Genomic DNA, 10119 nt, shown 5'->3' on the forward strand with positions numbered 1-10119 from the left:
TAGTTACTTTGGTAATATATTTATTTTTATTATTTTGTTTTGCTTTTGATTATTTTATTTTGCTAATTAATTTCTCTTGTATGCTATTCTACTTTGCATAGTAGTGCATAAATATATTTTTCTTTAATAAGTCATGTAGGCAGCAAAAGTAGAGAGCAGATATTACATAATAAAATGAATAAATAGCTTCAATAAAATAATCATAATGTAACAAGGAGAAAAACAAAAAGTGCGAAAGAGAAACAAATACAAATATAATTTGAAATAACATTAAATAATTAATCTAGCTTAAGACTAAATAACTAAGAAAAATAAATAAATTCTATCCATCTGCACGATCTCTGGCCGGAGGAGCAAAGGAGTTAACACGGTATAGCAACTCGTGAAACTGGTTTGTCATACTGTTCATGTATCCCAGAAATTCGTGCCTCAAGCTAGTGAATTCTTCTCTGAGGGCATCTTGTTCTGACATCAAAGCTTCCATGGCAGTGTTATAATCAGTTCCGGGCATATGATGTCTAAGGTCGGGTATTGCCGATTCTTTGGTCTGAGCAGGTTGAGGAGGAGGATCAATATCATGATATCCAGATGGTGTCTGAGGATCTGATTCAGCATAAGGAATCTGGTCATCATAAATCTCATAGTCATCACAAATCTCATAGTCCTGGATGGATTCAGTGGATCTAGCAGGAGAGGGGGTTTCGTTCAGATTGTAGAGCCAGTTGTTGCGGTTGTGAACACTAGTCCTAGGATCGGGCATGGTGAATAGGCAAAGAACTTGGTTATCAATAATAAGCTCAAACTCATCAGACCCTAGGTTTTCTATAAACAAAGTGTTGAAGAGGAAGGGTATACTCATAGTAGTAATGTCACAAAAAGGGCTTAAGTCAAGTATAGGCTGACGTAATCCAATAGCATTACCTATCATAGTTATCAAACCTCCTATTCGGATTGGTGCTCGCTCATCTTGGATAAGGTGGTCCAAATTTGCTAACATAAAAGTGGCACCGTTTACTGGACGGTTCTGGGAAGCACAAAATATGATGAAGAGTTCATCACGTGAAACTGTGGTATTGTTTGGCTTCTTCCCAAATAAGGTGTGGGTCAGGATCTTATGGAAATAGCGAAAGGCCGGGTTATGTATGTTTCCAGAGAGTGTTCAAGTTCTCTATATTCGAAAAGTTCCTATTGGCTCACTATGAATGTGTCAAAGGATGTAGGGAAGCCTAAAAGGTTGGTAAAATCTTGAATATTAAATTGGTACTCCATGTTAAACATTCTGAACTGTATAAAACCTCTGCTTATTCCTTTTCCATGGCTGGGAAGATAGATCAGAGAACTAAGGAATTCTAGAGTCAGTCTCCGGTAAGTGACAAACTGTCTACGGATAGGAGTGGTTTCCCACGCTATCTGATTCAGCAAATACAGGACACTTTATCTTAGTCCAAGGGCAGTCATTGCCCAGTCATCAGCATACAGGCTAGGTAGCATCTCTCTCGTGGCTAGTTCCTCAAACTTTTGTTTCTGAGTTGTTCCTCTGAATTTGATACCCATACGATCAATATGTCCCATCAGGTTAGTGTTAGCTAGAGAAAAGAAAAACAAGAGTTTTAGTCAGGATTTGGCCAAATGCCGAAAGAAGGGAAAAGTTTTTAATAAATTAAAATAAATTAAGAATGAATACTAGACAAAAATTAAAAGAATAATTAAGGAAGAAATAAAATAATAATAATAGTAGAATAAGGAAATAATAAAATAATTTGTGGGTTGTCTCCCACTAAGCGCTTTGTTTAATGTCGCAAGCTCGACATAAAAACAATCAATTATAATCTATGATTTCTGGAGGCATTTCGTCTCAGTGCAAGACTTGCGAATCTTCATTGTTTTCTGCATAGTGATAATGTTTTAGACGTTGCCCGTTTACGGTAAATGGTTCCATAGATTTGCCTTTAATTTCTACTGCTCCACTGGGAAAAACATTGGTGATTTGAAAAGGACCTGACCATCTAGATCGTAGTTTTCCCGGAAATAACTTTAGTCTGGAGTTAAATAAAAGGACTGTATCGCCTTGTTTGAAGATTTTCCTTGATATGCGCTTGTCATGCCATTGTTTTGTTCTTTCTTTGTAAATTCTGGCATTTTCGTAAGCGTCTCTTCTGAGTTCCTATAATTCGCTTATATCAAGGATTCTCTTTTCACCGGCGACTTTATAGTTTAAATTTAGATTTTTAATAGCCCAATAGGCTTTATGTTCTAATTCTACCGGGAGGTGACAGGATTTTCCATAAATTAGCTTAAATGGGGTTGTCCCTATGGGTGTTTTGTAAGCAGTTCGGTATGCCCATAAAGCTTCTGGTAATTTCAATGACCAGTCTTTCCTTGAAGTGGCGACTTTTTTTTCTAGTATTTGTTTGATTTCTCTGTTAGATACTTCCACTTGCCCACTGGTTTGAGGGTGGTAAGGTGTCGCTACTCTATGTCTTACGCCATACTTAAGCAGTAGTTTTTCGAGTACTTTGGATATGAAATTCGATCCACCATCACTGACAACTATTCTTGGGACACCAAACCTTGGAAATATTATATTCTTAAAGAGTCTAGTTACTACTCGTGTGTCGTTTGTTGGAGAAGCTATAGCTTCAATCCATTTTGATACGTAGTCAACTGCCACGAGTATGTATTTGCTGCCGAAAGAGGATGGAAAAGGTCCCATGAAGTCTATTCCCCACACGTCGAAAATCTCGACTTCCAAAACGCCCTTTTGTGGCATCTCGTCACGTCTAGATATGTTTCCTGTGCGTTGACATCTGTCACATTTCTTAATAGTTGCATGTACATCCTTCCATATACTTGGCCAATAAAAACCGACTTGTAGGATTTTAGAGCAGGTCTTGGATGTACTTGCGTGTCCACCATAAGGAGCGGAGTGACAGTGTTGGATTATACTTTCTACCTCTTCTTCGGGTATACACCGACGGAAAATACCATCGGGACCTCTTTTAAAAAGTAAGGGGTCATCCTAGTAATAATGTTTTATATTGTAGAAGAAACGTTTCTTCTGTTGGTAGGATAAGGTAGATGGAACTATTCCGGCAGCTAAATAATTGACGAGGTCAGCGTACCACGGTGTAACAGATATTGCTAAGGTAGTTTCTACCTGTCGATCAGCGTCATTTTCTTCTAAAGTAGCTATAAGCTTATCGTACGAGAAATCATCGTTAATTGCTGTTCTTTCCGGTTCAAGGTTCTCAAGTCTATAGAGGTGATCTGCTACTACGTTTTCAGTTCCTTTCTTGTCTTTGATTTCCAAATTGAACTCTTGTAGTAACAGGATCCACCTTAGGAGTCTAGGTTTTGCATCCTTTTTAGTTAAGAGGTATTTGATAGCAGCGTGGTTAGTGTAGATGATTATTTTGGCTCCGACTAAGTAAGAACGAAATTTATCTAGCGCAAACACTACTGCTAGAAGTTCTTTCTCGGTTGTGGCGTAATTCATTTGTGCTTCATCTAGAGTTCTACTTGCGTAATATATAACATGAAGCTTTTTATCTTTTCGTTGTCCTAAAACAGCACCTACAGCGTAATCGCTGGCATCACACATTATTTCGAATGGTTCATTCCAATCTGGTGTCTGCATTATGGGTGCGGAGATCAGTGCTTGTTTAAGCGTTTGAAATGCTTCTAAACATTTATTGTTGAATATGAATTCAGCATCTTTCATCAATAATCCGGTCAACGGTTTAGTTATTTTAGAGAAGTCTTTAATGAATCGTCGGTAAAAACCGGCATGTCCTAAGAAGCTTCGTACTTCTCTCACAGTCTTCGGAGGTTGAAGGTTTTCGATTACCTCTATTTTGGCCTTGTCTACTTCAATTCCTCTATTTGAGATGATGTGTCCTAAAACAATTCCTTCTTGTACCATAAAGTGACATTTTTCCCAATTAAGTACTAGGTTTACTTTTACACATCGCTCTAGAACTTTCTCTAGGTTTTCAAGACATTCTTCAAAGCTTTGTCCGCATACGGAAAAGTCATCCATAAATACTTCCATGATGTTTTCTAGAAAATCGGTGAATATTGCCATCATGCATCTTTGGAAAGTTGCAGGAGCATTACACAAGCCAAACGGCATACGTCTATAAGCGAAGGTACCAAAAGGGCACGTGAACGTTGTCTTTTCTTGGTCATCAGGGTGAATTGGTATTTGAAAGAAACCTGAGTAACCGTCTAGATAGCAGAAATGTGAATGTTTTGCTAATCGTTCTAACATCTGGTCAATGAATGGTAAAGGGAAATGATCTTTTCGGGTTGCTTTGTTTAGTTTCCTATAGTCAATGCACATTCTCCATCCCGATTCGATTCGTTTGGTTATAGTTTCTCCTTTTTCATTTTCAATGACTGTTATACCTCCTTTCTTTGGTACTACGTGTACAAGACTAACCCATTTGCTATCAGATATAGGATATATGATACCTGCCTCTAATAACTTGGTTATTTCCTTCTTCACTACCTCACTTAGGATCGGGTTTAGTCTTCTCTGGTGTTCCCTAGAAGTTTTACAGTCTTCTTCTAACATGATGCGATGCATACAAGTAGAAGGACTTATTCCTTTAAGTTCGGTGATGTTGTAACCTAGTGCGGTTGGATATTTTCTTAAGATATGCAGGAGTTTTTCTGTTTCGAGTGTTCCTAGGTCAGCATTAACTATCACTGGTCGTTCAAGCTCTAAGTCTAGGAATTCGTATCTCAGATTCTTGGGAAGTGTTTTCAGGTCTAAGGTTGGTTTCTTGAGGCATTGCGTAGGGTCCGGTGTTATTGCTAAACATTGGTTAAGTTTGTCTTCTACAAGGTAGTCAGATGATTTGTCTTTTTCTAACTCCGTTTCTTTTATGCATTCATCGATGATATCCATGAAGTAACATGTATCTTCTATTGCAGGTGCTTTCAAAAATTGGGAAAGAATGAACTCAATTTTCTCTTCTCCTACTTCGAAAGTGAGTCGTCCTCGTTTTACGTCTATGATTGCACCGGCGGTTGCTAAGAACGGTCTTCCCAGTATAATGGGTGTAACTTCATCTTCTCTAATATCCATAATTATAAAATCAGTTGGAATGTAGAATTGACCTATGCGCACTGGAACGTTTTCAAGAATTCCTACAGGATATTTTACGGAACGATCTGCTAGTTGCACAAACATTTTAGTTGGTCTTAATTCTCCCATTTCAAGTCTCTTTCATATGGATAAAGGCATAACACTAATACCGGCTCCTAAATCGCATAAGGCTTTGTCAATGACAAATTTTCCTATGTGACAGGGTATAGAGAAACTACCTGGGTCTTTAAGTTTAGGAGGCATATTCTGTATTATAGCGCTACATTCAGCAGTAAGTGTAACGGTTTCGCTATCTTCAAGTTTCCTTTTATTAGAAAGAATTTCTTTTAAAAACTTGGCATATGAGGGCATTTGCGTAATAGCTTCTGTAAACGGAATTGTGACGTTTAATTGTTTTAGTAGGTCGACAAATTTTTTAAATTGGCCCGCATCTTTGGTTTTAACAAGCCTTTGAGGGTAAGGGATAGGTGGTTTATAAGGTGGTGGAGGTACATAAGGTTCCTTCTTTTTTACGGTTTCCTTATTACTCTCTGCCTTTTCCTTAGGTTCACTTTCCTCAGTTGACTTTTCAGAGTTTTGGTTTTCTATCCTTGGGTCAGACGGTCCTTCCACTTCCGTTCCACTTCTCAGTATAATTGCATGAGCGTGGCTTCTTGGGTTAGGTTGGGGTTGACCAGGAAATGTACCAGTTGGGGCAGCAGTAGGCGCTTGTTGTTGAGCTACTTGTGATATTTGCGTTTCCAGCATTTTGTTATGAGTAGCCAGAGCATCTACTTTACTTGCTAGTTGTTTAATTTGTTCGCCAGTGTGTACATTCTGGTTTAAGAAATCTTTATTGGTTTGCTGTTGAGAAGCTATAAAGTTTTCCATCATGATTTCCAAGTTGGATTTCCTAGGGGCGTTATTGTTAGATGTAGATGGGGTCGGCTTCTGATATCCCGGAGGTATAGCTGGGGCTTGATTTGGAGATTGTCCAGGTGCGTATAGAGCATTATTACTCTTATATGAAAAATTTGGATGATTCTTCCAATTTGAGTTATAGGTATGCGAATAGGGGCTTCCTTGAGCATAGTTTACTTGCTCCGCTTGGATTCCTTTAGGAGTTGACAATCTGCAGGAGTGTGACCTTGGATTCCACAGACTTCGCAATTCTGAGTTATTGCAACTACTGTGGCTGGAGGTGATACGTTTAAACTTTCAATTCTCTGGACCAGAGCATCCACTTTTGCATTAACATGATCAAGGTTACTTATCTCGTACATGCCAGTTTTCGTTTGAGGTTTTTCCACCATTGTTCGTTCGGTTCCCCACTGATAGTGGTTTTGAGCCATGCTTTCGATAAGTTGGTAAGCGTCAGCATAAGGTTTGTTCATTAGCGCACCACCTGCGGCGGCATCTATTGTTAACCTCGTGTTGTACAGGAGACCATTATAGAATGTATGAATTACTAACCAGTCTTCTAAACCATGGTGTGGACAAAGTCTCATCATGTCTTTGTATCTTTCCCATGCTTCGAAAAGAGACTCGTTATCTTTCTGTTTAAATCCATTTATTTGGGCTCTTAACATAGTTGTTTTGCTTGGCGGAAAATATCGAGCAAGAAAAACTTTCTTCAACTCGTTCCATGTGGTGACTGAGTTGGAAGGAAGAGATTGAAGCCATCTTCTAGCGCTATCTCTTAGTGAGAAAGGAAAAAGACGAAGTCGAATTGCCTCTGAAGTGACACCATTAACTTTAACAGTACCAGCGTATTGGACAAATACGGATAAATGAAGGTTAGGATCCTCGGTAGGATTCCCAGAGAATTGGTTCTGTTGCACTGCCTGCAACAGTGAAGGTTTGAGTTCAAAGTTGTTTGCTTCGATTGCGGGTGGAGCAATACTTGAATGCGGTTCATCTTGCGATGGAGCGGCATAATCTCTAAGAGCACGAGCTGGTTCTACCATCTCAGGTATCGAAGGGAAAATATTTTTGAAATCGGGAAGTTCTACAGGAGGGAGATTGTTTGCAGCACGATATTCCCGAATTCGTCGTAAGACTCAGAGATATAGTTCGATATCGTTGATTCGTAAGTATAGCGGTTCGCCTTGTGAGCGAGTGCGTGGCATACAAATCAACGAAAGAAAGAAAAGAAAAAGAAAATCCTTAGTCTCTACAGCGTAACAAGAGAGTTACGATATCGACTAAATAAAAGTCCCCGGCAACGGCGCCAAAAACTTGATCGCTCGACTTTATGAGTCGAATTGGGGTACAAACTGCAAGTGCACAGTTCTATCGCGTAGTTTTAAAAGATATCGATCCCACTGGGACTTATGAATCGATATACCGTTATCTAAGGTTACTTCGTAAAGCTAAGGCAGGTAACACTTTGATTTTTGGGGGAAAAGGCTAAAACTAAACTAAATTCTAGATTAAATATCAATAAAGCGGATATCGGTATGTAATTCGTCGTAATTAGGGAATCAATTCTTTATTGGTTTCTTGGTTTTAAAGTAAATCTTTTCAGTTGACGCTATTGGTTAAAAGTTTTATCTCAAACTCTCGCTCTGTAGAATAAACTATGATTTTATATTAACGTAGTTGTCACTTATATTTAAGTCAAAAACCACTTTTTGAAAACAATAGAATCCGTAGAAACTCTTTTTAAGAAAACACTAATCGTTTAAACACCCTTATCTCAAACTCTCGCTCTATTGACTTAGGTTATATAATTAAACTCAAATGCTTACCTCTCGCCCTCACATTCAATCTTTAAAAATACTTTTTAAAAAAGGTTAGAATTTAATTAACTCTAAAAATTGCTCTCGCCCTGATCTAGAATTAATGTCCAATTTACACTGTCCAGTCAAAACCTCAAACTCTCGCTCTGTTGATTTTAACTTCTTATGTCTTTTACTTTCGTACAAAAACTTTGTTATTAAACCTGTAAATTGAGACCGTAAAAAGAGTGATTTTAATTTTAAACTTTAGATAAACCAACTTAGTTTTGATTCCTTCATTCCGCTTACTTTACATATCGATACCTAAATAAATTAGCCAGACATGCTAAACAGACTTAAATAAATATCATGCATAAACAGACTCATCGCATGCAAACAATATAAATTAATAGTAAAAACAAGCATATATAAATTCAACAAATAAATATAGAACCTGAATAATTAAATAGCAGTCTTGAACACTCCACCACAGACCGGTTGGATTTGTTCTTGAGTTCTTCAATCAGGCAGAAAAATAAAATGAAGGAATAAAAAAACTAGATTCTAATGTAAGGTTAGATCCGGTAAGAGGTACACAATAGTTTCCGGTGTAGAAACTATTGTGTGAAAAATTAATTAAGAGCTGGAAAAGAAAATAGAATTGCAAAAGGAAAACAATATAAAAATTTGTCAAAGTAATACTGTAAAAATATGCCTAAGCTGCTGGAAGAAGAAAAAATACGAAAACGGCAAAAATCTGGAAAAAGCGTGGAACCCTCAGCTTTCCAAAAAGCTACTATTTATATGCTACCTCCTGCAACTGCCTTCCGCGTCAAAAGTCTCCAATTCAACCTGCAGAATAGTTGGGCGTGGAAATAGGGCTCAACTCTCTCTCAACGTCTCTGAAGCGTTCCTTGTGCCTCAAATATAGGGGAATGGTGTGACGTCCGTCACACCATGTGTGACGCTCGTCACACAAGTGCATATAGCGTGACGCTCGTCACAACCTCTGTGACGTTCGTCACAGGCACAACGCCTGTACCTTCTTTGGGCTGGGCTTGGCTTTCGCTATTTGTTTCCAGAAACTTCTTTTTGCACCTCCTTTTCTTCCTTTTTTTACTTTTGCTTCAAATAGATACCTGAGGTAAATAGAAAGGAAATACCGCGTTATATCTGATAAAATGAAATAAATTAAAGTGAATAATAATATAATTTAATTGAATTAAGTCCTAAAATGTGATATAATTTCATTTTATCACTATGCCAGCCGGGTTCCCTTGGGGAATGCCTACTAATTTCATGCCAGAGGGTTTTGCTCCTACTCTCGCTTCTCTACCGGCATCTAGCCCGGTCCTATCTGTGCCACCTCCCGTTGTGCACACCTTACCCCGTGTTGAAGACACCATCTATCATTCCGAGCCATCTGAGGTCCCAGACGTATTTGAGAAGATGGATGAAATGAAAGATCAATTCCTTGAGTTGCTGCTGAGTTTTGCCTAGTGCCCAATGTGAAGATCCTTATTAAATTCAAAGTACCTGACTTTGAGAAGTATAAGGGAAACACATGCCCGCTCAGCCATCTTGTGATGTATTCTCGCAAGATGTCAACACATACCGATAATGATCAACTACTGATCCACTACTTTCAGGATAGCCTGACAGGTGCTGCGCTCCGGTAGTATATGGGGTTGGAGAGTGCAAGCATCCGCTCTTTCAACGATCTAGGCGAGGCCTTCGTCAAGAAGTATAAATATAATATGGATATGGCTCCGGACAGGGACCAGTTGAGGGCAATGTTGCAGAAGGACAAGGAGACCTTCAAGGAGTACGCCCAGAGATGGCGAGAGTTGGCATCTCAGATAGTGCCACCCCTGGAAGAGAAAGAGATGACAAAGATCTTCTTGAAGACTTTGAGCTCTTTCTATTATGAAAGAATGATTTCCAGTGCTCCCTCAGACTTCACCGAAATGGTGAATATGGGGATGAGATTGGAAGAAGGGGTCCGTGAAGGATGATTACCCAGAGATGACAGCTCCTCATCAAAGAAGTATGGAGGCTTTGCGAGGAAGAAAGAGCGAGAGACACATGATGTGTCCTCTCATATCAAAAGAAGGCCCTCTGTAAGGAGGAAGGATGTGTGCCCTTCCGTCAACCAACACCAGGTGGCTCATATAGCACCTGCTTTTAGAGAAGTTCATCAACAACAACAACAACAACATCGTCAAAAACAACAGGCCTACCAGCCTCGCAACAATAATAACACCAGCGCCAGCAACTACGAGAGGAAAAGGGTAACTTTTGACCTGA

General features: G+C 38.9%; 1 non-coding gene across 1 annotated transcript; it reads left to right on the forward strand.

Annotated features, from left to right (window-relative positions):
* Positions 1–6574: 6574 nt before the first annotated feature.
* Positions 6575–6681, forward strand: LOC127116108 (small nucleolar RNA R71). Its single transcript, XR_007801091.1, has one exon. It is a non-coding gene; the product is annotated as a small nucleolar RNA R71 (small nucleolar RNA).
* The last annotated feature ends 3438 nt before the right edge of the window (positions 6682–10119 follow it).

The sequence above is a fragment of the Lathyrus oleraceus genome, chromosome 1 (assembly GCF_024323335.1).
Source record: "Lathyrus oleraceus cultivar Zhongwan6 chromosome 1, CAAS_Psat_ZW6_1.0, whole genome shotgun sequence".
NCBI lineage: Eukaryota > Viridiplantae > Streptophyta > Magnoliopsida > Fabales > Fabaceae > Lathyrus > Lathyrus oleraceus.